Source organism: Corvus brachyrhynchos, unplaced genomic scaffold (assembly GCF_000691975.1).
Source record: "Corvus brachyrhynchos isolate BGI_N302 unplaced genomic scaffold, ASM69197v1 scaffold616, whole genome shotgun sequence".
Lineage (NCBI taxonomy): Eukaryota > Metazoa > Chordata > Aves > Passeriformes > Corvidae > Corvus > Corvus brachyrhynchos.
The window spans coordinates 1,252,257-1,257,292 of record NW_008238831.1 but is presented as its reverse complement, the minus strand read 5'-3'; the positions used below and the strand labels follow the sequence as shown (position 1 = coordinate 1,257,292).

At 40.5% G+C, this 5,036-nt stretch overlaps 1 non-coding gene across 8 annotated transcripts in view; it reads left to right on the top strand.

Moving 5' to 3' along the window:
• The window catches only part of LOC103618376, a 109,996-nt gene that overhangs the window by 36,308 nt on the left and 68,652 nt on the right, over window positions 1–5,036 (top strand). For 3 of the 8 annotated variants that reach the window (XR_001863280.1, XR_001863277.1, XR_001863282.1), the window contains one exon: window positions 2,315–4,796. The exons of 3 other annotated variants lie outside the window; for them this stretch is intronic. This is a non-coding gene — a transcript (uncharacterized LOC103618376). Of the gene's footprint in view, window positions 1–2,314; window positions 4,797–5,036 lie in introns of those variants that run through there. 2 more of the 8 variants (XR_001863278.1, XR_001863279.1) reach the window with 2 other exon arrangements.

Genomic DNA, 5,036 nt, shown 5'->3' with positions numbered 1-5,036 from the left:
GAACTACAGGAAGCTGAAAATGCAGGGAGGAAACAAGGAACATCTTTCAGTTTTGCCTGTGTACAGTTGCTGAATGTAGGTGTGTGCTGCGCCAGGGGGAGGTGCAGCTTTCTGTGCATGAATTGGTGCCGTGAGGCTGACCTGGCACATCTGGGAGTGACAGGAGCCTGCTGGACACTGGCACATTGGGCACATCTCTGGAGCAGAAACAGTATTAAGCAGAACCTTTGGTATCTCGATTAACATGTTCTCGGCAGTTCTCTGTGAGATGCGGGCGCTTTGCTTTTCGTTACCTCCCGTCTGTCAGGCCGTCAAAGCACTGGGTCTGTGCAGGTGTACTGCATTCCTCACTGGAGTGACTCTCTGTGAGTCCCGTGAGGGTTTGGGGAGCAAGATAGCAAGAACATATAGCAGTCTTTGGAGTATTGTAGGTTGATGAAAACAAACCTAAATAGCAAAGTCTAGCAAGTCCCTGGGCACTATTTACATATCAAACTTTTATCAGTTAAATCTCATTAAAGTCAGTGAGAGTCTCACAACTACCTTGAGGCTGAACTAGGATTCTCACTTCAGGATTTTGGGAGCTCTTGTCATGTGACACATTATGACCTGAAGTTGTGTCATGGGGAGGTTTAGACTGGCTATTAGGAAAAGGTTCTTTCCCCAGAGGAAAGCTCGGGCACTGAACAGGCTCCTCAGGGCAGTGGTCACAGCACCAGCCTGGCAGAATTCAAGAAGCATTTGGACAATGCTCTCAGGCCCATGGGGAGATTTTGGGGTGTCTGTGCAGGGCTGGGAGCTGGACTCAATGGTCCTTGAGGGTACCTTCCAATTCAGCATATTCTGTGATTCTGTGATCTTGTTCATGGTGACAGGAGAATTTCTCACAGCCCAGGAACTACAGGGATTCTGGGCTAATTTTAGAGGTAAAGAGCTAAATCTTGCTCTTCTGCCCAGATTGATAGAATTTCCTCTTCTGGCTTTGGACAAAACTGATCATTACATTTTTTAAAAATTAAAAAAAAAAAAAAATTAATGTTTTTTAAAAGTTTTGTTTGGTTTGATTTCTTTGTCATATCAACAGCAAATATGTGCTGATTAAGCTGCACTAAATTTTGTTCCTTGTACCTGTGGGTGTCCCTCCTGCTGTGACTCAGCAGTGCAGCAGAGAGGCCACGTGGCCACCAAATCAAATCCAGATGTCAGATTCTGCTGAAAACACTGAGAGCATGAGAGCAGCTCTGTGCAGACAGGTGTTCCTGTCTGGGGTGCAGGGAGGGCATCATAAACGTCAATATTTAACACTCATCAATTTACAGATAAAATCCAGTGATCCTGAGGTAGGGATCATAACCACTATCCTGACTAATTGTGGCAAGGACATCATGGAAAAGAGTGTAGCAAGATTGTCTGGCAGTTCCAACTAAGATGTGTTGTTTTAAAGATTCTTAGCAATAGTTTCTTTTGTTTGGTAAACTGTAACGTTTTCCTCTACAAATCATTATTTCATTAGGCAGTTTTACTCATTCTGAAATAAACAAAAAACCCGAAAACCTTTGTATATAGTTTTGCCTTACAGGCAGGAAATAAGGATTCTTTGACATTTTGCAAACCTTTATGATTCAAGATTGTTAGTGATTTATAATATAGAAGAAAACAAGTATAGGGCACAGAAAAAATTTTAGTTGAATCAGAAATGCAAGGTTTGTTCTAAAGCATTTACATGTTTGTATCTGAATTTGAATATTTAAGAAATATTAAACAGTATACACATGAACATAGGAAGTGATCTTGAAATATTTAAAATGCTTAAGATAAAGCATGAAAATAATTTGTGTTAAAATTATATCAAACATTTATAATGTTCAATCTTAAAGCAAGGGTAAGCACAATTTTTAGACCAAGTTTTGAAATTGTAGTACTGCAGAGATGTGTTAATGTGCTTAGCTGAGGCTGTGTGCTGTTCAGTACCATGGGCACTGTTCTGAGCTGGTGTGCTTCACTTCCCTGACTGACACATTCCCGTGGTGTGATTCCTGCTAAATCTCTGTAATCTCTATTGGCATCCAAGCACACATGGTTAGATAGCCACGTATCGAATTCCACTTCAATGTATAGCAAAATTAATGATGGTTATTTGATATTTTTTTTTCTGATAGTTTCAGCTACAGAGTTTCAACACACACTTAGGAAGAGTTGTGTTGCTCATTGTGCTTCCCAAGGAGTATTTTATGGGAACAGTAAATTTCTCATTCAATACTTCATGGAACGAATGCAGAAGGGTTCTCTGCATTCTCTGTTCTCTCTGTTACAGCACTGCTGGGCTGTGGGCCTGGATAACAGTTTGTCCATGGTCTCCTGTCTGCTCGACAAACCAAACAACTTCTGCTTCATGGACCCTTCTCAAGACTCCCATCAAAGTCTTGTGGGAGCAAGGTAAAACTCAAAAAAAGAGAAGTTTGCATATAACAAACAGCTCCTAATTCCCTTGTAGTAATTTTGATTTTAAAGCCAACCAGAGAGTTATTAATTAGAAGAGTAACAACTTTGGGTTTACTGCATTTTGTGGTTTTTTTATGATCTGTGGTAGAAACTGATTGCATTTTGTTAATATTCCTAGCTTGATATTAAAGCCTATCACAGAATCACTGTCCTGGTTCCTGCCATACCTCCTGGCACCTGTCAGCACAGTGACTTTGACCTTTCCGTACACGAAGCACAGACGAAGCACAGCTCTGACAGAAGCTGGCCTTGAACTGGTTGTTCTTGCTGAGATGGGAGCTAACTTGGCTAAAAGTCGAGCACATCCATATTGCTTGTGCAAATCCACCTGCAAGACTCTTACTGTCTTCATCAATTTCTGGGCAGGTGTACAGAAAACAGTCCTAGTGGCATAGTAAAAGTGTGAATAAGTGTGAATAAATGGAGCTGTTTGCACTACAAACTGGGAATGCTGGGCAAGTGCCTGGTGGAGCAGCTCTCTGTGGTTGTTTAATTCCAGCCCCACACAGCAGCTCCCTTGCTCCTGGGACTGGGGAGAGAAATGGAAGGGGAACAGTGAGAAAACTTGTGGGTTGAGATAAGAACAGTTTAATAATTGAAATAACATAATAATAATTGTAACATAATAACCATTTGTAATGAAAAGTAAAATAACACAGAGAAATAAACCCCAAGAAAGACAAATGATTGAATGCGAACAACGGCTCACCCCAGTTATTCCATGGGTATAGTGTGTGCCAGTCCCCAAGCAGTGGCCTCCTGCCAACCTCCCCCCAGTTTACTACTGAGTGTGGCATCCTGTGGTCTGGAACAGCCCTTTGTTCAGCTGGGGTCTGCTGTCCTGGCTGTGTCCCCTCCCAGCTCACTGGTGAGGTGGGATGAGGAGCAGAAAAGGCCCTGACTCTGTGTAAGCACTGCTCAGAGATAAGGAAAACTTCCCTGGTTTATCAACATTGCTTCCAGGGCTAATCCAAAACAGCCCATACTGGCTATTGTGAATGAAATTAACTCTATCCCACCCAAATCCAGCATACTTGAGGTGACAAGACTAAAAATTCCTTAGGTACAACATTAGAAAAGCACAAATGGCTTCAGTTTTGTCATTCAGAACACAGGCAGGGTAAAGAGATCCTTTCCTCACCCTAGCACCTGTGAATCTCTCATTTATATTCATGCTTTCTAAACTAGAGCAATCTTTTCTATGTCAATTGGCAAGGTGGACCAAAACTTTAAAGGTAACCTGCTGGAATAAATTCCTTTAGTTACACCAAACCAGTGTTTACACTTGGCTGTCTTGGTATTTTATTTGAGATCTACCTTCGTGGTTTGTTCTGTAGTTACTTGCAGGCTTCCAAACCCTACAGTTTGGTTCTACACTTGATGGTTTCATGCTTTCCCTCAGGGTATGAGGGATATTTTTAAAAGGCTGAAGGAAATAGTTAGTTTTAGGATTGTACTTGATAAGTTTATGTATGAAGTAATATGGTCTGGTTGTCTGAAGCAGCAGTTAGAAAAAAAGCCCTGGGCAGCCTCTGTTCTGCATTCCTCTGTTGATGTATTTATATATTCAATGGTTTAAAATACTGCATAGATAATTAGCAATAAGTTTGAGTTTGATTTAGAGGGTCCTTAGGATGTCTTTTTGTTACCTGTATCCTGGCTTTGTATTCAGCAGCAGCTGTAAAAATAATCCTTGCTTCCTGGATGAAGTTCAGAATGAAATAAAAACAATCCTTGCAATACTTCAGTTATATAGTAAATGGCATTTGGGGGTAAATAGAGGAGACGACTGTGAGCTTTAATGGAAAAAGGATTTTAAAAAGGATTGTTTCAAACACAGTACAATAACTCTTAAGGTAAGGAAGGGGGTTAAAGATGCAAAAGTGAAAGAATGCGCTCTTACCTGTTGCCAAGTGTTTTTTCATGTATGCATTACAGCTCTTTTTTGTAATGGTCAGTATTGCCCTTGTTGTGTTCTGTTTACATGTCTGACTTCTTGTTTGGATTTTACTTGGTGATTTGGTATTAATTTTTAATGTGAAAGCACTTAGCATTAGGAGTTTGACATTTTGTCTGACCTTAATCACCAGGAGGATCATGAGAGGTTTATTCAGTGGGAAGAGAATTGTTACAGCTCCGACAGAAATGATGGGAAATAAGTAAACAGCCTTTTAAATCTTCACCAGAAATCAATAGAGTTTAAAGATGATGGACGTTGGTGTTTTTTGCTGCTTAAGGACTTCAACCTTTTACGGGAAAATATCTTCTCTGAGTGTCAGCGTTTTTTTGCCCAGCACCATGAATCACTGCTGCAAATAGAACACTCTGCATAGAGCACTTCATCATTGTTACACAGATGATGTTATAGATCTGTATTTCTCTGATACTGCAGATGGCTTATATTTTTACACATAGAGGTGTGGTGCTACTTCACAACATTGCTAACTAATGGACGGTCAGCAAAATAATTTTGTTTTTGATCATGTTTAAACTGACAAACTCCTGGTTTTTTACGATTCCGTAATTGTAAAGGC